Raw genomic sequence first — 27,152 nt, 5'->3', positions numbered from 1 at the left:
AACCCTTGTGTACTGTTGGTGGGAATGCACACTGGTACAGCCACTGTGGAAGAGAGTATTGAGGTTCCTCAAAAATTTTGAAACAGGATTACCCTCTAACCCAGGAATTGCACTACTGGGTATTTACCCCAAAATTACAAAAACACTAATTCAAAGACATACGTGCACCACTATGTTTATTGAGGCATTATTTACGATAGCCAAATTATGGTAGCAGCCCAAGTATCCATCAGTAGATGAATGAATAAAGAAGATGTGGTATACACACACATGCATGCATACACACATACACACATATACATGCAATGGAATATTATTTGGGCATAAAAAAAGAATGAAATCTTGCCATTTGCAACAACATGGATGGACCTAGAGAGTATAATGCTAAGCGAAATAAGCCAGTCAGGGAAAGACAAATACCATATGATTTCAGTCATATGTGAAATTTAAAAAATGAACAAAGGAAAAAAAACAAAGACACAAACCCAAAACCAGACTCTTAACCATAGAGAACAAACTGATGCTTACTATAGAGAACAAACAAAGGGGAGGTGGGTGGAGGCATGGGTAAAATAGGTGAAGGGGATTAAGAATAGATTTACCTATTTTTTTTAAGATTTTATTTATTTATTTGACAGAGCAAGAGAGCACAAGCAGGGGGAGCAGCAGAGGGAGAGGGAGAAGCAGGCTCCCCATAAGCAGGGAGCCCGACACAGGGCTTGATCCAGGACCCTGGGATCATCATGACCTGAGCTGAAGGCAGACACTTAACCCACTGAGCCATCCAGGTGCCCCAAGAATAGACTTCTCTATTTTTTTAAAAGATTTTATTTATTTGAGAGAGAGAGCATGCATGAGCAAGGGGAGGGGCAAAGGGAGGGAGAGAAGCAGACTGTCCACTGAGCATGGAGCCTGATGTGGGGCTCAATCCCAGAACCCTGAGATCATGATCTGAGCGGAAGTCAGCTGCTTAACTGAATGAGCCACCCAGGTGGCCCAAGACTAGACTTATCTTGATGAGCACTGAGTAACATATGGAACTGTTGAATCACTGTAATGTACACCTGCAATTAATATAACACTGTTAACTACACTGGAATTAAAATAAAATTAAAATTAAAAAAGAATAATTGGCTGTTGGATTTAGCAGTGTGGGAGTCCTTGCTGCCCTTGATGAGCAGTTTCAGTGCCATGATAGGGGCTTAAACAAGAACAGGTGGAGAGAAATTGGAGACCCCAAGAGTAGACAATGTTTTGAGTTTGGTATACAAGGAAATGAAAAAAGCAGTAAATGAATGGGGTATCTGAGATCAAGGAAAGGCTCTTTTAAAAGTTAAAAGATTTTATCCTCTTGACTTTTTGCCAGTGGGGTTTATCAGGTAGGGAGGGAGAAATGGATGATGCAGGAGAGTTGGGGGGCAGTCCATACTGGCTCAAGCCAAGGCCTGGGAAAAAGCCTTTGCCTCAGCCTTAGTGTTTGATAGAGAGGAATGCCCCTCAGGGCAAGGTAATCATCTTCTAAACTTCTGTGATCTTGGGCAAGACCTTGCTGCGCCTCTAGGTTCACTTCCACAAGACGAAATTCTGCAACCTGAACTCTAGATCTGTTGTTTTCTTGTTCCGGATGAAGACAGGGAAGGATGTGCATGTTTTTAGGAACAAAGAATCACCAAAGCAGAGAAAAGGGCTGTGAATCAGCTTGGAAGGCCAGTTTAGCCATGTGACTGAATGTAATACAGACAGTTTAAGTAGCTCTCTATTGCATTTCAGCATTTTTTTCTCAACTTAGACGACCAGCATCATTCCTTAAATTACAGATTTAAGACAGGGGCCCTTGGGTGGCTCAGTCAGTTAAGTGTCCTACTCTTGGTTTTGGCTCAGGTCATGATATCAGCATCCTGGGATCCAGCCCTGTGTCAGGCTCAGGGCTCAGTGTGGAGTCTGCTTGTCCCTTTCCCTTTGCTCCTCCCCCTGCTCACTCACTTGCTCTCTCTCTCTCTCTAGAATAAATAAATAAAATCTTTTTAAAAAATTACAGATTTAAGACATCTTTTTTTTTTTTTTTTTTTTGGTAGGCTTCATGCCCAGCGTGGAGCCCAGTGCAGGGCTTGAACTCACAACCCTGAGATCAAGACCTGAGCTGAGATCAGAAGTAGGATGCTTGGGGCGCCTGGGTGGCTCAGGTCATGATCCCAGGGTTCTGGGATCGAGCCCCGCATTGGGCTCCCTGCTCAGTGGGAAGCCTGCTTCTCCCTCTCCCACTCTCCCTGCTTGTGTTCCCTCTCTCACTGTCTCTCTCTCTGTCAAATAAATAAATAAAATCTTAAAAAAAAAATTTTCAGATGCTTAAGCAACTGAGCTGCCCAAGGTGCCTCAAGACAGACCCTTTTATTATGTATTTGTTCTGTCCTCCTTCTCTCTTGCCCCAGAAAGTTGTATCACCTTTTCCTGAGACAACTTGAATATTATTGGACTGATTTTTTCAGAATAACCTAAATCAAGAGTTTAAGGTGACTTCTTTTTTTAATTTAAATTTTATTTAGTTAACAAACAGTATAGTATTGGTTTTTGGAGTAGAATTCAGTGATTCATCACTTACATATAGCACCCAGTGCTCATCACAACATGTGTCCTCCTTAAGAATGCAAACTGGTACAGCCACTCTAAAGAACAGTATGGAGATTCCTCAGAAAGTTAAAAATAGAACTACCCTATGATCCAGCAATTGCACTACTAGGTATTTACACAAAGGATACAGAAATACAGATTTGAAGGGGTACATGCACCCTGATGTTTATAGCAGCATTGTCAACAATAGCCAAACTATGGAGAGAGCCTAGATGTCCATCAGTTGATGAATGGATAAAGAAGGGGTGTGTGTGTGTGTGTGTGTGTGTGTGTGTGTGTGTGTGTAAACAGGGATATTACTCAGCCATCAAAAAGAATGAAAACTTATCATTTGCAATGACGTGGATGGAACTAGAGTGTATTTCAGTCAGAGAAAGGGTGATTTCTTGTTAGAAATGAGGTAGTGCCGGGGCACCTGGGTGGCTCAGTCGTTAAGCGTCTGCCTTCGGCTCGGGTCGTGATCCTAGGGTCCTGGGATCGGGCCCCGCATCGGGCTCCCTGCTCCGCGGGAAGCCTGCTTCTCTCTCTCCCACTCCCCCTGCTTGTGTTCCCTCTCTCGCTGTGTCTCTCTCTGTCAAATAAATAAATAAAATCTTTAAAAAAAAAAAATGAGGTAGTGCCAATTTTGATACCATTTCCTGTCCTTTTCTGCATGCCAGGCTTAAAGACACAAAGGGGCAGAGTTTGGGTGTGCTGGGAGCAGAAGATTGTTTTGTAATCTGCATCAGGAAAGCGTGTCAGATAATGACCCAGTTGTTCAGAGTGACTTTAAAGACCTTTAACCCTCCTTCCCAATAATCCAGGGGGTGGGAGCCTCTGTTTGTGGTTTAATTTGCATTTCCTTGATTACTTAAATTCTTAGCCTTTTTCCATAGGCTTATGACCAATTTCACTTTTGAGTGAAATTTTTAGAGCGCTTTTCTTTCCTTTCATCTATTTCTTACTGATTTATAGAAATTCTTCATATCTGGATATGAATCTTATTGGGTACATGTAAACACACATCTTTCCCTTTATATTGCTTGATTTTTTTTACCCTCTTGTGTTTTCTTTTTTTTGCAGTTTTATGCTCCTTTTTAAATTGTATTTTTGATGAATAGATGTGTTAATTATAATGAAATTGAATTTATTTTTTCCCTTTATGTTTAGTGCTTTAGGGCTACCCCAAGGTCATAAAGATATTCTGCTATTTTCTAGAAGCTTTAAATGTTTTACCTTCACATTTAGGTCAATGATCCATCATGAAATGATTTTTGTATGGTATAAGGTAGGGGTCAAGGTTCATCCCTCTCTTCCCCAAATATGATTATCTAATTGATCCAGCACTCTGCATTGCATTTTCTTTTTTTTTTTTTTTTAAAGATTTTATTTATTTGACAGAGAGAGACACAGTGAGAGAGGGAACACAAACAGGGGGAGTGGGAGAGGGAGAAGCAGGCTCCCCGCTGAGCAGGGAGCCCGATGCGGGGCTCGATCCCAGGACCCTGGGATCATGACCTGAGCCGAAGGCAGACGCTTAACAACTGAGCCACCCAGGCGCCCCTTCTTGTACCTTTTGTTGTAAAGCGAGGCATAGTACATACATAATTCTGCCTCTGAACTGTTTTTTTTTTCCCACATAACTTTCATGAAGGGAAATGGGAGTAGAGGAGAAATTATGCAGTGTGTTGGCTAAGAGCATATGCTCTGGAGACAGATCAATCACCTGGGTTCAAACTCTCTCTATACTACTTACAGCTCTTTGAGCAAGTTTCCTTATCTGTAAAATGGGAATAATTGTGACATCATCTACTTAATAGGGCTGGTTTGAGGACTGAATGAGTTAGTGTTATGTATGTATGTAGACTCCATGCCCGGCATGGAGCCCAATGTCGGGCTCAAACTCGACTGAGATCAAGACCTCAGCTGAGACTAAGAGTCTGACACTTAATTGACTGAGCCACCCAGGCGCCCCAGTATTTATGATATGTGTAACATGAATAAATCTAACTGATAACAAGCATTACTGGTGGGGTGAGCCCCAATGCTAGTGACTGGAGCAGTTACTGTCCTCGGGCACGACTGGGGAGGCAGTGCATTGGGTCCATATCTAGCAGGGCTCACCACAGACCTGGTGCTGGGCCTACAGCTATTCACCAACTACTTCATCTGTCCTGACTTCAGAGTTCCCAGCAACCCTCCTGAAGGGAAGGTCTTCTGAAGTCTTAAAGTAGTTTTTGGTCCAATTTAGAGTACAGAAGCAGGATGTGCCAATTTTAAATAAAATTCCCCAAACAGCATACCAAGAGAGAAAGCAGCAGTTATTAACCTTTTCTCCTCAGATATATTGACAGGCACTGTAACCTAGCAATGTTGGGCACACACTGAAGTAAAAATAAAAAGGAAGAAACCTAGAGAAGGCTTTCAAGAGGCTAACCTTTAGGCAGAGACCAGAAAGAAAGTATGGGTTAGAAGTAAATTAGAATCTAACACTTACCTGTTAGATAAGGAGATGGGGAAAGAGGGACACAGCATCCTGCTTTTGAGGCTAGAGAGCATGGAATGGAGGGTGTGGGGGTGGAGGGAGGTAGTTGGTGGTTAGAGAGAAGGCTGGAGGCTAGCAATCAGGAAAGGCCTGATGGATTTCAGATTTTATCCTAAGGGCAGAAGGGACAATTATAAAGTGTTTTTATTTTGATTGATTGATTGATTTTATTTATTTGACAGAGACACAGCGAGAGAAGGAACACCAGCAGGGGGAGTGGGAGAGGGAGAAGCAGGCTTCCCGCTGAGCAGGGAGCCTGATGCGGGGCTTGATCCCAGGACCCTGGGATCATGACCTGAGCCAAAGGCAGATGCTTAACGACTGAGCCACCCAGGCTCCCCTTTAAAGTGTTCTTAAAAGATCCTGAGTGGGTAGAGACTGACTGGAGCAGATTCAGAAAACTCACTCTTTCTGCAGTGTGGATTGCAAGGGGAATAGTCAGGAGGCAGGGAGACTGGAGGCCAGAGCAGGAACCAGACCAGGTAGTACAGTGGTATGGAGAGAAGAGGAGAGGAATATTTAGGTACCTTCTTCAGGCACAGAATTCATGACTAAATTTGAGGAGCGGAGAGAAGGAAGGATGAGGCTTTTTTCCCTTGACGGTGACCACTTGAGTATGGTGGATGTCTAAAGAGTTGCTACTCTGTGGGGTGCAAGGTGTTGGGAGAGCCACTGTGGAATGCTCTTTCACCGTAGAGACTTTGTACTTCTGTTCTTAGCCACTCTTTTTTTAATTGCCCCTTTCACCCATCAGGAAGCAAGCCTGCGGTGTGCTTCTGGATAAGTACATATTTTCTTTGCATTTTCTACAGCCCCACAGAAAAGGTTTGTTGTTTTATTTTTAATATGATTGGTCAGAAAAGGCCTTACCTGTCTTTCTCTGATCAGAGTTACTCTCTAGCCTTTTGCATTCATAGAGTTAACATTTAAGGTTACAACCAACAAGACTGTTCTGAAGGTCTGTGATGTGCACTAGTTTATTATTTTGCCAAGGTGTGACTTTCAGTGATGCTCTCTTGAGGCTGGGCTGTAGGGACAGATCATTGGGCCCTGCCCTCCACAGCTTCTGCTCCTCAACCTACCCTGTTCTCTGCTCTCAGATCAGAAATTCTGATCATTAAGAGTCTGAAGGGATCATTTAAATGTTTCAGTTATACATGAATGCATTTTGTGGAGGAAATTATGTGCTGTAGCAGGATTCTCTAATTGGGACATTTTACGAAGGTATCTTCTCTTTCCTCCTGTGCTTTCCCACCATGACGTCTGTTGTGAAGTCTGACGCTGTGCTTGTGAAACCTCAGTCTTTGTTCACAGCCTCTTCTCAACTAACGAATCCTTCTGGGAATTTGGTGGTTTTATTCTTTGTGGTTTGTAGCCTCAGTGCTTTAAAGCGTTCATTGGTAGGATGGAATAGTAAAAGGAGTTCTGTTGATTACCCTGCCCCCCCATACAGGTTACTGGCGTGCTTTTGTTTGTCCATTAGACCAGTTTTACTGTCTTCTTCACTCTTAGGTTAACAGATGCAAGAACAGATTTTGGAGGATTATCACCTTACTGTGTGTACCCAAGTCCTCTCTCAAAAGAAACGAAATGAGCTGTTGGTATTTATTTTTCTTTGCTCATTCCCTCTTTTTTTTTTTTTAATATTTTATTTATTTATTTATTTGAGAAAGAGAGAGAGAGAGAAACAGCATGAGAGGGGAGAGGGTCAGAGGGAGAAGCAGGCTCCCCGCCGAGCCAGGAGCCCGATGTGGGACTCGATCCCAGGACTCCGGGACCATGACCTGAGCCGAAGGCAGTCGCTTAACCAACTGAGCCACCCAGGCACCCCTGCTCATTCCCTCTTAAAAGAGGCAGCACTTATACTGTCCTAGTTTCCTCTTGCTTGTTGTGGACACCCTTACATGGGGCCTTAGTGGAGTTTGCATGTTATGGAAAGAATAGTATGTTATTCTGTGTTTCTGCCACCATTTAAAATGGATTTCCAGGTGGGGGAATGGGTGTGGGGCTTTACCAGCCTGAGCTCCAGAGGGAGGGGCCACAGGTCCCCAAGGCCACAAACAGGCTTGTTCTCTTCATTCTTCCTTTAAAATCCCCACTTTGGGATGCAGAGATCCTGTTTGCCCCTCTAAATCTCAACTCTCAGGCTCAATGGGGATGCCAGGAGATTGCTTTCTAGCCTCTTTGAGAGAGGCTTGTCAGTTGTAGTCCCCATGAAGAGCAGAAAGTCCAGCATGGACTGACATGGCCCTTGAACCAGCTCCAGTTCTGACACCTCTTTCTGGTTATATAACATCAGCAGCTGTAGCTTCCGGAACCACTTTATTCCTTGTAGTGCTGAATGGCAGGTGGAGCAAGCACTGACCCTTTAGTGATTCTGAAGTTTCCAGGAATAATTTAAGCTTGAGTATTTTATTCTATTTTTATTTCTCCCATGTTTGAATCACTCATACTTTGGGAAACAAGCATGGAAACATTCTATTGCTTCTGTCTTCCCATTAAGATCCCTAGCCTATTCCTTTTTACTGGAGAGATGAAGAGACCTTTGGGAGTAAAATTGCAGGTGGAAATCTTGAGGAAAGAGTGGCCAGTCTATTATCACTTGAGGCCTTTAGCAGAGTCTGGAAGGAAGAACCACCCCCCCATCCCCTGCCCCAGGCAGCTGGCCGCAGGTCGCTAGGTGCCTCAGTCACGATGTGCCTTGGCTCAGGTAGTGCTCTTGGATGTGCTGCATCTGGTTTCAGATAGGCTTCAGCTCTTTCTACACCTTCACACCTTGGGCACTGGGGTTTCCTTTCCTTAATGTGTTGTGATGGCTAGGTGCGGGGTTGCTTCCAGAATTCCAGGGGGGTGGAAGGATGTTATAAATCAGGCTGAGTGTGTGATTCAGCATTTGTGTTTAGCGTGAAGACTTCAGTTAAGGAGAGACAAAATTAGTGGATGTTTTCTCATGGCTGATGGAATAATAAAGTTGAGTGATTGGACAAAGTGGGGAAATACTTCAAGAACCAGCTTAAATTTCTGAAGTAATGATTTCAGTTTTGACTACTAGAGGTACTGAAGTTTTTCAGATTTATAATTTCTTATTATATTCTGGATATACTAATCCTTTGTTATTTATATTGTAAATAGCATCTAGTCTGTGGCTTATCTCTTAACATCGTTCATAGTGTTCTTTGTTGTAAAAAAAAATCTGTAATTTCATTGTAGTTTAAATAAGCTTTTCCATTGTTTGATAGTCATCTATTTCATGGGTGAAAAAGTGAGAGGATATAGGAGAGGCTTATTTTAAAGATTGGAATGTGGTTTTCATCAGCATCTTTTGTTTTATTTGGATTTTTAAATTTTGATTTTATGAAATTATTTTAGATATTACCTTGTCTGTAAGACTTTAGTAGAGCCAGACATTTGCTTTACATTTTCTCATAACTCCTTAAATGTCATTCAGAAATTAGGCTAGACTCTTTCAAGGTATCAGCCTTAGTCTGTCTTTTCCACCTTTTGCTCAGAGGTTCCTGCTTTCCTGCTTTGCTGAGAACCCAGTAATTCTTACCTGTGGTTGCAGAGATGGCCAAAAATCATCATGATTCTGAGCAGAATCAAGATTAAATTGGTCTGCAACACAGGGTTAGAATTTCAGATTGGTTGAAAAGATATGTAGTTGTGTTTACAAATGATTGTTTCTTTATAGTTTTTGCCTTTATTATGCTAAAAGCGGTGGTTCTCAACAGGGAGTGGTTTTGTTCCCAAGGGGACATTTGGCAATGTCTGGAGACATTTTTGTTTTGTCACAACTGGGAAGGTGTGACTACAGTCTGGCCGGGGATGCTGCTAAATGTCCCACAATGCACAAGACAGTCTTCCGCAACAAAGCATTATCCAGTCTAAAATGTCAGCAGTGCTGAGGTTGAGAAACCCTGTGCAGGCTTGGTATCTGAAAATGATTTGCATTCCTTCCCCTCCCCTGTGAGAGCCAAGTGGGAAGGCTGGCCATTTCTTTTCTTTGTGTCTTAGGTTATTCATGAGTTAGTCAGAATGGTATTGGTTCCCTTGCTCTCAGATCTCATTTTTAAAACTGTGTTTAATTTAGAATCTACTAATGCTTTTTAGTATTAATACTATGAAGATTTATTCTTCCCAAGGAGCAAGTATGATGAGAATTTTTTTTTTCTGTCTGGCTTCCATGACTATTTTGAAGGTGAATCACATTTTGGCTTGCATGAGTTTTAAACTTTTTTAAGACCTATTGGCAAATAAATATACCATGACATTTATACAGTCAGGGAAAGCTTGGTCCCAGAGAATCATCAATATGTGCCTACATATGATAAACAAACATATTTAATAAGATCTGATATACTTTAGATTTTTTATTCATATATATTTTTCTCTAGTACCAATTTTTTAAAGATTCATTTATTTATTTATTTTAGAGAGAGAGTGTGTGTGTGCATGTGAGTGGTAGGGGGAGGGATATAGGGAGAGGGAGAAGGTGGAAGCAGACTCCCCGCTGAGCGTGGAGCCCACCATGGGGCTTGATCCTCTGACTCTGAAATAATGACCTGAGCCCAAATCAAGAGTTGGTTGCTTAACCAACTGAGCCACCCAGGTGCCCATCTAGTAGCAATTTTTATAAAAATAAGCTCATTAAAAAAAATTCAAGACATTTTTTTTTGAGCATCTCTTAATGTGGCAGGCATTTTAAGTTTGGCTTTAGAGATACAGTGGTGAATGAGATAGAATCCCTTCCCTGAAGGATCTACAGACTAGGAGAGACAGATGGTAAGTGTTGAATCAAATTATTAAAATACTTCAGATTTTGATAAGAACCGTGTAGACCAAGGAAGGGAAAGAGTCCCAGGGGTAGGGAGGAGGGTCTACTTTAGCCAGGGTGGTGGTGGGGAAGGGTTGGTAGGGCTCTCCGAGGATGTAGCATTATGCTTGTCTTTCCAAAGAACCAACTTTTGGTTTTGTTTTGCTCTTAAAGTAGTTTTTCTCTATTTCATTCATCTGCTCTTACTGTTTTGTTTTGTTTTAAAGTCAGCTTCACACCCAGTGTGGAGCCTAATGCAGGGCTTAAACTCAGAACCTTGAGATCAAGACCTGTGCTGAGATCGAGTTGGACGCTTAACTGACTGAGCCACCCAGGCGCCCCATCTGCTCTTATCTATATTGTTTTCTTCCTACTGCTTTCTTTAGGTTTAATTTCCTGTTCTATTTCTAATTTTTGAGAAGAAAATTTACAACATTGGTTTTCACTATTATTTTTTGACACTGATTTTAGGCTGTGGATTTACCTTTAAGTATAACTTTAGCAATATCACAATTTTTTTAGAAATCAATTTTAGGGGCACCTGGGTGGCTCAGTCAGTTAAGCTTCTGCCTTCAGTTCAGGTTGATCCTGGGATCCTGGGATTGAGCCCCACATCAGACTCCCTGCTGAGCTCTCCCTCTCCCTCTCCCTTTGCTCCTCCCCGCTCATGCTCTCTCTCTCTCAAATAAATAGATAAAATCTTTTTTAAAAAAATCAACTTTACTATATAATTTACATACAGTAAAATTCATATCTTCTACATGTATAGTTTGATGACGGTTGACAAATATGATTGCCCTGATCAAGATATAGAAAATACCCATTTTCCCAGAAAGTTCTCTCATGCCCTTTTGTAGTCAGTTTTCTGGGCAACCACTTGAATGGATTTCTGTCATTATAGATTGACTTTGCCTGTTATAGAATTTCATATAAATGGAATTATACAGTACATATTCTTTTGTGTTTAGCCTCTTGCTCAGCATAATGTCTGTGAGAGTCATCTGTTGTTGCACATGTCCCTAGTTTGTTCGTTTTTATTGTTGAGTAGTATTCCAATTGCAAAAAGTTAAATACAACTTGTTTATCCATTCACCTGCTGATAGATATTTAATCTAATGAGTAAACCTGAACATTCCTGTGAAGTTGACTTGGTTTTTAATAATTAGAGGAAGTTTTCAGTTTCCCTTGGATAAAATGCCAAGATACGAATTGCTGTGGAGGTATACGTTTAACTTTATTAGAAAATGCCAGAATGTTTTCCAAAGTGATTGCACCACTTTACACTCCTGCCAGTAGTGTGTGAGAATTCCAGGTGCTCCATATCCTTGTGAGCACTTGGTATGGTCAGGTAGTCAAGTGCAGGGGTGCAAGAGCACCTGGCTCTGGGGTCCCAAACAGCACAGGTTTGACCACTTGCTGCTGACAAAATCTAAAGGCAGAGAGACTAGTGGTGGTGAAACAAGAAAGGAATTTATTTTAGTGATGCCAGCATGGGGTAGATAGTTGAGTAACGTCCCAAAGCTGTCTCCAAAGTGCTGAAAATACTTCCAGGTTTATATAAGGAAAACGTGGGACAAAGGTCAATGGGTATGTGCAGGTGGGCAGTGAAGGTCAAATCAATCATTGTCTTGGGGTCAATCACTACCGGAGTTCTTGCTGGCTCAGGAAGGTCCTTATTGCTTGAAGTGTGGTAGTTTTGGTTCCCATCAGGGGATGCTTTTGCCTGCAGGGTCTTTTACCTGAGTTAAGAGATAAGCTGGAAAGAAGAACTTAATCAGTTAGAAATTTTGAGGTCAGAATGGAAGTAGTTGAAGTCCTCTTTCAGCCAGTATTACTATATGTGCTACCGAAGCAAGCACATGAGTCAGTATTATTAATTTTAGCCATTCTAGTGATTATCAAGTGGTATCTGATTATAGTTTAAATGTGCATTTCCCTAATGATATTGAACATCTTTTCATGTGTTCATTGAACATATGTATATCTCTTGTGGAATATCTGTTCCTTCTCTTTTGCTTTTCTTACTGGGTTGTTTGTCTTCTTCATATTGAGTTGTAGAGGTTTTTTTTTTTAAGATTTTATTTATTTAACAGAGATAGCAATAGGGAACACAAGCAGGGGGAGTGGGAGAGGGAGAAGCAGGCTTCCCGCTGAGCAGGGAGGCCGATGCGGGGCTCGATCTCAGGCCCCTGGGATCATGACCCGAGCCGAAGGCAGACGCTTAACGACCAAGCCACCCAGGCACCCCGAGTTGTAGAGTTTTTAAGGAATATATTCTAGGGGTGTCTGGGTGGCTCAGTCGGTTAAGCGTATGACTCTTGATTTCACCTTGGGTCATGATCTCAGGGTTGTGGATCAAGCCCCATGTTGGTCTCTGTGCCCAGCGCAGTCTGCTTGAGATGCTCTCTCTCCCTCTCCCTCTGCCCACCCCTTCCCCCACTGCACACGTGCACTCTCTCTCCTAATAAATAACTAAAATCTTTAAAAAGAGAATATATTCTGGATACAAGTCTTTTATCAGATATATATAGATACACACACAGACACACTGTTAATGTTTTCACAAGACTACAAGACTGTGACTTGTCATTTTTCTTTTAAGGATACCTTTTGAAGAGCAGATGTTTTTAATTTTGATGAAGCACACTTTATCAGGTTTTTCCCTTGTGGCTCAAGCTTTTTGTGTCCTGCTTAAGAAATCTTTACTTACCCTAAAGTTGAAAATATTTTCTACTAGTTTTATAGTTTAAGCTTTTATGTTTAGGCCTTGATCCATTTTGAATTGTTGTTTCTGTATGATATGGAATGAGGTGAGGATTGTATCTATTGCAGATGGTGTATTGGAAAGATTATCTTTCTCCATTGAATACTTTGGTACCTTTGTAAAGAATCAATTGATTATAAATGTGCAGTCTAATTCTAGACTCTAGTACATTAATAACTATATCCTTACTCAAAATCATAATTACTGTAGTTTGAATCAGGTAGTATAAAAATTCTAATTTCATTGTTGTCTTTAAAAATTACTTTGATTACTCTAGGACCTTTGCATTTTCCTAAAAATTTTAGACTCATCAATCTCAGTTGCAGTCAGATAGTGGCCATGGTTAAATAGCAAACAAGATGGAAGCTGCATTGCCTTTTATGCTAGCCTTGGAAGTTACAGTGTCACTTCTGTGTTATTCTTTTGGTTATAACCAAGTCATAAGCCTACCCAGATTCAAAAGAAAAAGATTAGAATTTACTTCTCAATAGGAGATGGATCAGTGTCAAACTGTAGGAAAGCATTGGGATAAAAGATACTTTGGAAAAAACTGTCTGCCACATTCTACTCTCTGGCCACAGTAGTTCATATCATCCCACATGAAAAATACACTGCCCCTTTCCTCAAGACCCCCAAAGTTTCATCCCAGTACAGCATCAGCTTATAGTCCAAGATCTTGTCCTCTAACTCAGATCCATGTGTGAGTGTGGCTTTCAGTTGTAGTTTCTTGAGTTCACTCCTTAAGTAGTTTCTCTTATTTGAAGACTTCTATGAGCTAAAGAGACCAGTTATCTGCCCCTCCACCAACTTAAGATGTTATGGGGACAAGATAGATATCTCATTCCACAGATGGGGCAGACAAAGTGGGGGAGAGAGAAGGGAATGAGGCACACAGCAATCATTGATCTATAGCAGTTCTAAAATCCCTAGCTGTCGGGCGCCTGGGTGGCTCAGTCGTTAAGCGTCTGCCTTCGGCTTGGGTCGTGATCCCAGGGTCCTGGGATCGAGCCCCACACTGGACTCCCTCCTCGGCAGGAAACCTGCTTCTCCCTCTCCCACTACCCCTGCTTGTGTTCCTGCTCTCGCTCTCTCTCTGTCAAATAAATAAATAAAAAATCTTAAAAAAAATAAAATAAAATCCCTAGCTGAGTACATTTTGCTAGTTCCTTGATTAGAACTCAGTATTACTCATTGGGTACTCAATATTTCTCCAGGGCTTTTGGTGTTATCCTCTAGGATCTTAGTTCTGCCTTCTGAATAATCCTTCCATTTCACAAAAAGTAACCTGGATTACAGTTGAACCCCAGCTTGCTGACTGCCTCTAGAAGTTTGAGGGTCCAAAAGCCTTTTTCATTTTGTATTGTTTATATCCCTTCCAGTTCAGGCTCATATATTTGCTTTATAAACTTGTGTATCAGTATAAAATCTACTTCACTAGACAAAAGCTATACCCACAAATCTCTTCAAGATAATTTCTTTTCTGGTTGGCCTTCTAGGGAGGCTGCTATAGGATAATACTCTAAGATTTTTCTAAGTTTTGTTTTTTAACAGAGAAGATCTGCTAGGCATGCCAGCAGAATCTTTAGGAGGCCTTTTGTCTGAAAAGGTCAATGAGGCACTACTTTAAATATTTCTGAGATCATAACAAAGGATCTTACAGGTCTACCCTGGATTTGATCTCAATTTTCCTTTTTTTTTTTTTTTTTAGGATTTTATTTATTAGAGAGAAAGAGTGTGTGCATGAGCAGGGGGAGGTACAGAGAGAGAGGGACAAGCAGACTCCCCGCTGAGCATGGAGCCCAGTGCAGGCCAATCCCAGGACCCTGAGATCATGACCTGAGCTGAAGTCAGACACTTAACGGACTCAGCCAGGTGCCCCATTAATTTTCCATGTTACTGCTGCTGATAGAGTTGCTAAACTTTCTGAAACAGTGTTTCTTTTCCTTTAGCTTCCTATAACATTTTCCTTTAAACCTTCATCTATAATCTCCTTGAAGCCCTTTGGGCTTTTATGACCAGTCTCTTCACTAACTTCCACTTACTTTACCCCAAACACGAGCCCATAGTTTAATTTTTTATTGAATTTTTAATTTTTATATACCCCAAGTACCAAGTTTCTGTTTCAGTTACTAATACTATGTCATAAGTTTCCCCCAAACTTAAGTGATTTAAGACAGTAACATTTATTATTTCTCATAGTTACTGCTTGGCTGACAGTCCTAACATCTAGGTCATCAAGGTTTCCCTCCCTCCCTCCCTCTCTTCCAAAAGTAAGGTCTGTACCCAATGTTGGGCTCGAACTCACTACCCCGAAATCAAGAGTTGCAAGCTCTACTGACTGAGCCAACCAGGCACTCCTAGATGTCCCTTGATTGTATTTTTATTGACTGTAGATATTTTTCCTGTTTCTTTGCATATCTGGTGATTTTTGATTAAATAAAATGGTCTTTGCGCATAATATATTATAGAGGCTCTGCATTCTGTTATCTTCCTCTAAAGAGTGTACATTTTAGTTTTAGCAGGCAGTTCAGTTACTGATTGATCCCCTTGAACTTGTGAAGCCTTGGTTTTATGCCATTTTAGTACCAATCTGTGAAAAGCCTGAGGTGTTTGCCATTTGGTAGGATTCAATCTCTAAATTCTCTCTTCTTGCAGACCATATCAGGGCTTTGTTTTAGGCTTTGTTAGGGAGGATATAGTATAGGTCTTACTCTAGAGTGTGGTTCTTACTCTGAGGGACAGCCTTTCTTTTGTCTCAGCTGGATGGTAGGGGTGTTATATAAGATCTTAATGAGATATTTCAACTCTGGCAAGTCTAGAACTCCCCAGTTCCCCTGGCACTGCTCTTTCCCTAGCACTGCTAGACTTCTAGTATCTCTGTCTTGCTCTCATTGTGGCCATATACATACTCTGAATGATTTCACATGTTTGAAATTTGTTTAGGTTTGCTTTATGGTGCAGTAAATGGGTAGTTTTGACAAATGGTGCATAAGCTGTTGAAAAGAATGTGTGTTTTGTCATTGTCGGGTGAAGTGTTCTAAATATGTTTGTTAATTCAGGTTTGTTAATTGTTTCATTCAGTTCTTGTATGGCCTTACTGGTACTTTTGTCTGTTGGCTCTTATTCTTGAAAAAGGCATGTTAGTCTTTTGTAGATTTGTAGATTTCTGTGTTTCTTCTTTCAGTTTTGTCAGTTTTGATGTATTTTGAGGCTAAGCTATTTTGTGCACACAGATTTGATACTGCTATATCTTCTTTGTACATTGACCTTTTGTCATTATGAAACGTCCCTTTTTATTTCTAGTATGCTTCTTACCCTAATGTCTCTTTCACGTGATATGAGTATAGATATGTCAGCTTTTGGTTAGCATTTCTTAGTGTCTTTTTTTCAACTTTTTTTGGTATTCTCTTGCAACTTTTTCCCTGTTATTTAAGGTGTTTTTCATGCTAGCACCAGTTAGTTGGGTTTTGTTTTTTTAATCCAGTCTTAGTCTTTTAATTGGACTTTAGTTCATTTATATTTAATGTAATTATTGATATAGTTGTGTTAAAGTTTATCATCTTGGTATTTATTTTCTGTCTCATCTTCTATCTTATTCTTTTTCTTCCTTTGGATTAATCAAGTTGTTTTTTTTATGTGGGATTTTTTGTTGTTGTTGTTGTTGTTTTAGATTCAGTTTTCTCCCTACAGGCTTGTTAGTTATACAGTCTTTTACTATGCTTTTAGTGGTTATCCTAGATTACAGTATCTATCCTTGTCTAATATAAATCATTGCTTTTATTACTTCCCCAACTATATTAGAATCTTAGAACTTTTTTTAATTTTTAATTTTTAGGAAGATTTATTTATTTATTTATTTATTTATTTATTTATTTATTTGAGAGAGAGCTAGCACAAGCAGGAAGGACAAAGGGAGAGGGAGAGAGAATCTCAAGTAGACTGCTGAGCATGGAGCCTGATATGGGGCTCTATCTCACCACCCTAAGATCACAACCTGAGCCGAAACCAAGAGTCAGACGCTTAACCAACTGCGCCACGCAGGTGCCCCACCTTAGAACATTTTAAATCTGTTTACCTCTTTCCTGCATTTTATGTTATATATCCTTATTTTAATTCTATACATTTTAAATGCCACAAAATGTTGTTTTTCTCTGGTCAGTATTTATATTTTCCACACATAGACCCTTTTTGTTATTCTTTTCAATTTTTAAGAGTTTATTTGAGCAAACATCAAATCAAGCAGTGCCAATTGGAAATGGTTAGGAGCACTTCCCTTTTTGTTGTTTTTCATTCCTTCCTTCATTTCTGTTTTTTTGTCTGAGATCATTTTCTTTCTGTCTAAAGGATTTCCTTTGGTATTTATTTTTGGGTATGTTTCTGGGCAACAAATTTAATCTCTGTTTTTGTTTGTCTGAAAGTTGCTTTATTTTGCCCTCATTTTTGAGTCCTGTATTAGCTGGTATAAAATTCTAGGTTGCCAGTTATTTTCTTTAAAAACTTAGAAATTTCCGCTGTCTTCTAGTGTCTTTCATGTCTCAAGAATCCATTGTTATTGTTGCTCCTTTGAAGGTATTGTGTTCTCCCCCACTCATGACTGCTCGTACAATTTTTTTCTTTGTTATTAATTTTCAGCACTTTTGCTATATAATCTCCCTAGGAATGGTTTTTTGTTGTATTTTTTTTTTTTCTGTTTATCCTGTCATCTACAGAGCTTCTTGATTCGTTACTATATATTTATTGTTTCTAGAATATCTCTTTGATTCTCTTTTTTTTAAATTTATTTTTAAAATTTAAATTCAATTAACATATAATGTATTATTGGTTTCAGAGGTAGAGGTCAGTGATTCATCAGTCTTATATACTACCTAGTGCTCAGTATGTCACGTGCCCTTCTTAATGTCTATCACCCAGTTACCCCAATCCCCCCTCCCCCCACCTCCCCTCCAGCAGCCCTCAGTTTGTTTCCTATGATTAAGAGTCTCTTATGGTTTGTCTCCCTCTCTGGTTTCATCTTGTTCTATTTTTTCCTATTTTCCCCTATGATCCTCTGTTTTGTTTCTTAAATTCCACATATCAGTGAGAATTGATTCTTTTCTTTTATATATTCTGATTATCTGGTGACATTATCCATCTTTTCATTTATTTTCTCTATTTCTTTTTTTTTTTAAAGATTTTATTTATTTATTTGACAGAGAGAGACACAGTGAGAGAGGGAACACAAGCAGGGGGAGTGGGAGAGGGAGAAGCAGGCTTCCCGCTGAGCAGGGAGCCCAATGCGGGGCTTGATCCCAGGACCCTGGGATCATGACCTGAGCCGAAGGCAGACAGATGCTTAACGACTGAGCCACCCAGGCGCCCCCATTTCTTTGTTTTTTTACACATTTTATCAGTTGTTTTATTTTTTATTTTTTAGTATCTAGATCACCAGTGATTCTGGTTCTATTGTCTGTTTGTCCTTATTAGTTTTTGATCATTTGATCTTGTCTCCTGGCATAGCTGGTAATTTTTCATTGAATGCTGGGCAGTGTGTATAGAAAGTTTTAGAGACTATGGATGATATCTTTAGAGAAGGTTTCCTTTTCCTCTTCTAGGCACATATAGTGGGGCTGATCACCTTAATCCAGCAGGACAAAGTGCAATAAATGCTGATCATAGTTTAGAAGCCTTTGTTTACTTCTGGCACACCCCTGTTTCTAGAGTGTGGTCATCCCATAAGTTCCAACTGAGAGCCAAGATGTTCACTGGGGGGCACCTGGGTGGCTCAGTTGGTTAAGCGACTGCCTTCGGCTCAGGTCATGATCCTGGAGTCCCAGGATCGAGTCCCGCATCGGGCTCCCTGCTTGGCAGGGAGTCTGCTTCTCCCTCTGACCTTCCTCCCTCTCATGCTCTCTGTCTCTCATTCTCTCGCAAATAAATAAATAAAATCTTAAAAAAAAAAAGATGTTCACTGGGACCATCTGCTCTGATGGTTCCTAAATTCTAATCCTTATCTTCTCTGCACCTCAAGATTGCAGAAACATCTGCTCTGCTTTTCAGTGGTATTCTGCTTAGCTTCTTAACCTCCCATCTCACTCAGCTTTAGAGTGAAGTAAATGGCTTGAATGGAAATGAACTGAGTTTTTGGCTCAGTTCTGCATTTCCCCTTTTCACCAGGATTGTGGTCCCTCATGTCTTCAAGTTTTGTCTTTTTAGTCCAATGAAATTGTCAAAAGTTCTTCTGGTTTCTTTGCTTATTAACAGCCCTCTGTTTGGGTGACTCTCAGCTTGCCCCAGCAACCAGACTTGGCAAAAGAGGGGAATAAATGGCAGTAGAATGCTGGGTCATCTCTTCTTGATTTCCCTTTCTCTGGAATCTCGTCCCTTCTACTTCTGGCCCTCTCAGCATCTCTTCAGTGCCTTCAAAAGGCTTTGTTGTTGTTGCTCTTGTTGTTTTTTAATTTGATAACGTATTTCTAGCTATTCTTAGGGCAAGCATTGGTTTGCCTCAGGCTATTCCACCTTAGCTGGAAGCAGAAGCAGCAAGCCAACATTTAAAAATATGTATATATTCTTATTGAGGTATAAGTCACCATTTTGAAGTGTACAATTTAATGATTTTTAGTATATCAAGGTTGTTGAACCATCAACACTGTCTAATTTCAGAACATGTTCATCACCCCAAAAAGAAAACCCCCGTATCCATAAGCAGTCACTCCCATTATCCTCTCTCTCAGTCCCTGGCAACCACTATCCCATACTTCTGTCTGTAGAGATTTACTTGTTCTGGACATTTCTATGAATGGAATTATACAATATGAGGCCTTTTGTGTCAGACTTCTTTAACTTAGCATAATGACTAAGTCAACTGTGTGTGTTAAAATATATGTAACATACAATTTACCATTTTAGCCATTTTCATTTTTTATTTTTTAAGTAGGCTCCATGCCCAGTGTGGAGTCCAATGCAGGGCTTGAACTCATGACCCTGAGATTGAGACCGGAGCTGAGATCAAGAGTCAGATGAACAACCAACTAAGCCACCCAGGCACCCTATTTTAGCCATCTTAAAGTGTAGAATTTAGTGGCATTAAGTAAATTTACATTGTTCTGCGACCATCACCACTGTGCATCACCAAAACTTTTTCATCATCCCATATTGAAACGCTATACCTGTTAAACCATCACTCCATTACTTTTTCTTCCTAGCCCTTGGGAACCACCATTCTGCTTTTTGTCTTTATGATTTTAACTACCTTAAGTACCTCATATAGATGGAATCATATAGTATTTGTCCTTTTGTGATTGAACTACTTCACTTAACATAATGTCCTCAAGATTCACTCATGCTGTAGCGTGTTAGAATTTCCTTCTTTTTTAAGGCTGTATACTATTCCATTATGTGCATATATCACATTTTGCTTATCCCTTCATCCATCAGTGGATACTTAGGTTGTTTCCACATCTTAGCTATTATAAATAATGATGCTATGAAAACGGCTGTATGTCATGTCAAGACCCTACTGTCAGTTCGAGTATACATCCAGAAGTGGAATGGCTGGATCATATGGCAATCCAGTGTTTTAACTTTTTGAGGGGTTGCCATACTGTTTTCCATAGCAGCTTTGTCATTGTACCTTCTTGCCAACAGCGCACAAGGGTTCCAATTTCTTCACATTCTTGCTAATGCTGGTTCTTTGTTTTTTTTTGGCAGTAGCCATCCTAAATGGCTGTGAGGTGATACATTATTGTAGTGTCAATTTACGTTTCCCTAATGATTAGTGATTTTATGCATCTTTTCAGTTGCTTATTGGCCATTTATAGATCTTCTTTGGAGAAATGTCTGTTTATATCCTTCGCCATTTTTGAATCAGTTTGGTTTTTGTTTTTGAGACTTAGGAGTTCTTTATATATTCTGGATATTAATCCCTCATCAGATACATGGCTTGCAAATATTTACTCCCATTCCATGGGTTGTCTTTTCACTCTGTTGATAGTGTCTTTTCATGCCCACAATTTTAAGTTTTCATGAAATCCAGTTTGTCTTTTTTTTTCTTTCTTTTGTTGCCTGTGCCTTTGGTTTCCTATCCAAGAGCTCATGCCAAATCCAGTATCATCAAGTTTTCCTCTTATGTTTTCTTCTAAGTTTTATATAATTTTAGGTTTTACATTTAGGTCTTTGATCCATTTTGAGTTAATTTTTGTATATGGTGTAGGGTAAGGGTCCAGTTTCATTCTTCTGCATGTGGATATTTGGTTTTCCCAGCACTGCTTGCTGAAGAGACTGTCCTTTTCCTGTGAATGGTATTGGCACTCTTGTTGAAAATCCTTTGACCATATATGTGAGGGTTTATTTCTGTGCTGTCTGTCCTATTTTATTGGTGTATATGGCTGTCTTTATGCTAGTTCCACGTTGTTTTGATCACTGTAGCTTCATAGTTTTGAAATCAGGAAGTGTATGTCCTCCTTTGTTCTCAAAAACAGTTTTGGCCTGTTTTTATAAACAGAATTGTGCTGGAACACAGCTGTCCTTGTTCACTTATATGTTTATGTATGGCTGCTTTTGAGCTACTCTGGTAAAGGTGAGTAGTTACAACAGAGACCTATGACCCACAAAACCTGAAGTGTTTACTATCAGGCTTTTTATAGAAAAAGTTTACCAATATCTGAACATTTAAACTCTTTGCTCATTTCCCCAACTGTAGTGGATTGTACCACAAATAAGTAAGTCAAAAGGAAAAGTAATTTGTACAAAGATATTTATGCCACTAAAGATACAAATAAAAACTAAGAAAGAGCCTGAATGACAAAGCATTCTGTGATTTACTGGTAGCCTGCCATTAAAATGATGAGTATGTGGACTATGTCAAAGAAATATTTATATGTATGTAACGTGACCAAAATAACACAAAATGATGTATACTCATTGGTTAACAGTATAAACTATGCAAATGTATATTAACAAATGTGGAAAAGTTGAGGGGCGCCTGAGTGGCTCAGATGGTTGGGCGTCTGCCTTCGGCTCAGGTCATGATTCCAGGGTCCTGGGATCGAGTCCCGCATCGGGCTCCCTGCTCCGTGGGAAGCCTGCTTCTCCCTCTGCCTCTCTCTCTCTCTCTCTCTCTCATGAATAAATAAATAAAATCTTTAAAAAAAAAAAAACCCTACAAATTCCACATTTAGTTCATTTGTCTTTTAAATCTCTTTAATCTGAGCTTTTCTTACCTCTTTTTTATTTTCTTTTTTTCCTTGCAACTTATTTGCAGAAGAAAAGGATTCACTTGTTACTGTAGTTTCATACATTTCTAGATTTTGCTGAATGCATCCTTGTTGTCTTGCTTAACAAATTTAACATAATTCTTTTGTTTTCTGAAAATCATGGTTATTATCTTTATTACATTGTCAGCTGATTCAAATACATCAATACACTGTCAGCTGGTTTTTTGCTTGGAAAGCAGCTACCTGGATGTTTAACCACGTCTTGGTGTCTCAGCTAAGAATGCCTCAGTTCGCCTGGAAGTCCACCACAGGTACTGGCTGCTGCTGAAATCACTTCGGGTACAGATGACACTCTTGGTTGTTCAGTGAGGCTGTCCTTCTGTGTTTGACTTGGACTTCCACCTCTGGTATGTGCTGTCCTGTAGTCTATCTCAGGTGTAAGCGGTCCCTGGCCTGCTTCATCACACTGCTGGTTGCTCCTTAGAACAGAGTGCATACATCTCCAGTGGCCACTCCACTCTGTCAACATGGTCCTTTTTCCCTGTATTTTTGCAAACTGGTAGTGAGATCTCAAGGTGTGTTGAGATTCAAGTAATGTTTTGGCACACATACATAATAGCTGTGGAGTATGCATCCTATTGCATCACATCAGGAGGCATATGGTAAGACTTGGAATTCACTGAGCTTTGTTTATACAGATGGGATTGGGAAGGAAGAATAGAGAGGGTCCTGGAAGTGTGTTTGTACCTTATACCCCCAACAAGTGAAACATAGAGATTTTTCTTTCAGTGTTCCTCGTTTGCCTAGTCATATTTGTCGTGGTGGTGTTCATAACTCATTCCTGAGAAGCTTATGTAAGTGTTCGTTGGTGTTTATATAACTCTAGTGATTGCTGCTCACAGCTGGCTCACGTGAAGGAGAAAGTTCAGGGGTATTTGCAACCAGATCTGATTCTATGATCCTGAATTTGGGTGGTAATAATCATTGACTTTTAAACCACATGTCTCTTTACCTCCTTGTTGACCCTTTTCTCTTTTTCCTTAGCGGCTTTTGGTGGATTATATTCCAGAAGTTTAGGGAGGGCTATTTTTGAAAGTTAAATTAATGATTTTGATTAGGTTGTAAATTCACATGGTTCATTATTCAGAAGATACAAAAGAGCATGCAGTAGAAAGTTACATTTTGACTTGGGGAAAAATTAATTATAGAAATTTTGAAATAATAGTTTATTATTAAGAATAGTTTAAGATGTGGTATATATTATAGTGTTATGTAAAAACCAGAAACTTCATAATAAGCATCATGAAGCAGCAATGAAGCACTTGTAAACCATTGACTTACATGACAACAAACTTTAAATATTAGTACATCTGTAAACTAAAGCTTTAACAAGCAAACAGTGTTGTTGAATCCAGAAGCTGAAGATTCATTCAAAGAATACTGGTTGGTAAGGAGTTGGTTTAGACCTGTATCCTCTGTGTAAAGGGGAAACCTGTGTCTGAACTAAATGTACATGAGAATTGTATATACTATGATCATTTTAAAATTGCTACTGTACTTGGCCACATTCAATCCTGAGTCAGTCAGGAATTCAAAGCTAGACCTTACAAGTTGGAATGTTTGATTGTGAATTTGTCTGTGATATTGAAAGGTTATCAGACTTTGTTCTTCCTTCTCCCAGAAACAGCCCACTCTGCAAGGCAGAAACCAGAAAAAGGAAATACAACAGTTGGCAACAAATTCCCACTGCCCAGTAGATGAAAATCAGACCCCTTGACCTGACATTCAAGGCCTGCCCTCTATACTCTGACTCTGTCCTATCTGCCTGCTTTCTAACCTTGCTTCCAACTGTTCCTCCAAGTGGTTACTCAATAAATTTGCTTGTGAAATAGAAACAAAAGGCCTTAAGGCCAGGAGAACATCAAATTTCATTATCCGAACCAGGTCAGAGGACCTAGCAAAACACCAAGTTGAGGTGTGCCAACCCAGCCTCAAGTGTAATTGTGTAGGGCAAGCTGCAGTATTGGTCAAGTAGCCATTTTGCAAGAGATATCCCCTCTTAGGGACTCTGCTGTCCAGCAACCTATTCCTTTGGGACGAAGAATATGATAGCCCCCCGCTTTATGAGGGAAGAATTGAGGGCTATAAGTTAGGAGAGAGGTGACAGTAATACTATGGGACAATGCCATGGAAGTATCAGCTCTTTGGAGGGGTGGGGGCCTGAAGCAATGGTAGTTCTTCTTAAGGAAAACAGAATTGCTGACCTTTCTTTCCTCATGTAGTGCTTCAGGTAGAAATAGGAGAGGACTGTTTGAGGGGAGGGTAGCCAGTCAGATTTGCTGAGAAGCTCCTTTGGAGCTTCTCTTTTAGTTCTCGTGTCTGGCTGGACACACAAAGCAGTAGCACCTTACTTTCTCTGTGGGTGGAAGATGTCCACAAGCCAAGGCTCATGTTGTGTTCCCAGTGCTTCTTGTCACCGTGGACTCTGCTGTCTTTGGGAGGCCTTTTGTAAAAGGCCTGCTGTGGATCCTGTGGTAACAGAGAAGGGACTGTGATGTTTTAACCTCTCGCTCCTGTTAATGGAATTGCATTGTCCCCTCATGAACATTTCTTGTCTGGTACCTCCCTTAGCCATTTCCCCTTTGCTCTTCAAAAAGCAAGGTGTCTACCTAAAACCCTTCAGTGGTCTCTCAGTGTGAGAGCCAAGGAAGCTGCTTCCACCGCTGCTGCAGGAGAGTGAATCACCCCGGGTACTTACATGTGTGTATGTGCATTTGTGCACACATGTCCACACCACTACCCCCTTCCAGCCCCAAATTTTACATTGGCCACATTAGCTTCCTCTCCCCACCCAAACAGTTGTCAGTGGAATGTAGAAGGCTAAGAAGAAAGGGCCTTGGAACTAGTCCTCCCCCGGACAGGGGTTGATGTCTGTGCAGCATGTAGGAAGGATCTTGGGTCTACACCTTAGTCTGTCTTGGATGAGGGGCTCCTGGGGAGAGATAGGGAAGTGGTTGTTGGGTTGGAAGGCCCTTCGTGCTGCTGTTTCGCTTAATTAATTTTAGCCAGTATTGAACTGCATGTATTTTCTTAACTATTCCACCTTGTTTAAAGTATCTATTCCTTTTGCTTATGTTCCTGTATCTGCCTAGAATGTTCTTTCTTTCCTTTTACTAGTTGGTGCCTACTTATTATATTAGATTAAACCCACGTTTCACCTCTCCCAAGGAGGACATGGGAGGACTAGATGAAGTGCTGGAACAATGCTCAGCATATAGTAAACACCATATAAAACAGCTGCTGCTTTTCCTAGGACTACTACCCCCATGCCCAGCCCTAGGCAAGGCTGGATTGGGTGTCCTTTCCCCAAGTGTTGTTGTTGTTAGGTGCTCACCTCACGTGTTTCCCCATGTGGACCATTCCATTGTGCCTTGGTACAGGGCCTGGTACTCAAATGCTCCTGGTGTGTTAGGCTAGACTAAAAGGCAAGGGGCAGGAGAGGCAACAGTGGCTAGTTTGTGGTAGTCTCATGTGGAGAGGTTTAGAATGAAGATGTGGTCTGCAGTCTCATGTGGCTGGTTTGTGTGTGTGTGTACACGTGTATACATATGCACCTGCGTATTTGTAAGAAATGCTCATTTTGTGAGAACAATTCAGTTTGTGTCATTTCTGCTTCTCCTTTTGCTTTCTTATTTCTGATTTTTGATTAGAATATATAATATATGTAGAATATATAGTTAAAGTTTGAATTTTCCACATAAATAAATACCCAGCATGGCTACCCAGCATGGCTGAGTAAGCCCTGTAGCTTTGTTTGCTCCTAGACTGTTCAGTGTGGTTGGGAGTATGAAGTTTCATGGAGTGTGGCAGACCTGGGTTTAAAGAAGGATATTTTCCCTAAGAGAGATGTTGACACCCCCATTTTACAAATGTGGAGAACTAGGGCTCAGAAAAGTTGAACTCGTGAACATAGAGCTAGTAAGTAAGTGACAGCACCAGGATTGAACACTAGCACTGCCTGACCATGAAGCTCGTTCTGTTAACGGTCTTCTCCTGTTTTCCTGCTTATTTCCTATATACCCATGGGCAAGCTATTTCTTTTTTTTTTTTTTTTTAACTTTTTAGGGCTTTGGTTTCTCAAATTTAGAATGAGGGGAGCAAAATTCACCTTGTAATTATCATAAAAAAGAGAGGAGATAAGAAACCAAACTCATTCCTTATAGCTGGAATGGTAGTAGTCCTAGAAAAAGCAGCAGCTGTTTTATATGGTGTTTACCATGTGCATTGTTCCAGCACTTCGTCTAGGCTGTCTCACATAACCATCTCCCCATTGTCAGGCTAAGGAATAGCATGACAGTTGTTATTCCCTTTGTATAATTGAGGAACAAATAAGGGACAGCTGGTGTCACACCCCAGAAGTCTGGTTTCAGTGTCCATAGTGAACCCCTATGCTTGGTTATCTCTCAGGAAATGTTAGTTCCCAACTCCATGCTGTTCTAGAATCTGACATCCATATGAAAGAGACCATAAGGAACCCACAGTGATAATAGGGGCTATACCAAACCACAGAAGATAAGCAGTGATGGAGTGTCTGGAACACTCATGATTCTGTGACTTGGCCACTGGCTGATGATACAGTCCATTTGTTATTTTTTGGTGATTAAGTGCATATGATGATGACCCATGATACGTCTTTCTTTGGGTTTGGGGACATCAGCTTACTGGTTCACTCATTGAAGTCTATGGCAGCACTGTCTCCCTTTACCAAAGCCTACAGCGTTCAGTGTTTCTTACCCTATTGGCACCTGAGTCCATACTGATATAAACAAATGTTGAATATATAAATGAGGGAGAAGGGACAGATCTTCCTCACAGAAGAATTCCAAATAATGAATGTAGATGTAAAGAGGAAAATGGAAAACCACTATTAGAACACCATAGTAATAATTCCTCCTGGTAAGATCAACTAATGAATGTTAAAATGAGTGGGTAAATTTTAAGAAACTGGATATTTGCATTCTCAAAGCCTCACAGTTCCCTACCACCCCAAATATTTGCATGTGATTTTGACATATGTCCAGAAATTCTTTGATGCCCCTCTCTCAGGAAATAGTGTTTAATTCTCTTCCCCTTGAATGTGGGCTGGGCTTAGTGATTTGCTTCTAAAATATGGAAAGGGGAAAATAGTAATTTTACAGTGGAGAAATCTGGCAGACACCACTTTAAATA

At 40.3% G+C, this 27,152-nt stretch overlaps 1 protein-coding gene and 1 pseudogene across 3 annotated transcripts in view; one reads left to right on the top strand and one right to left on the bottom strand.

Annotated features, from left to right (window-relative positions):
- The window catches only part of RAD54L2 (RAD54 like 2), a 109,040-nt gene that overhangs the window by 52,329 nt on the left and 29,559 nt on the right, over positions 1 to 27,152 (top strand). The window lies entirely within an intron of this gene.
- Positions 22,175 to 22,385, bottom strand: LOC118005951 (annotated as a pseudogene).

Source organism: Mirounga leonina, unplaced genomic scaffold (assembly GCF_011800145.1).
Source record: "Mirounga leonina isolate KUSES-001 unplaced genomic scaffold, KU_Mleo_1.0 Mir_94, whole genome shotgun sequence".
In the NCBI taxonomy this organism is placed as follows: Eukaryota; Metazoa; Chordata; class Mammalia; order Carnivora; family Phocidae; genus Mirounga; species Mirounga leonina.
Note: the sequence above shows the minus strand (reverse complement) of the source record. Positions and strands in the feature narration are given on the sequence as shown.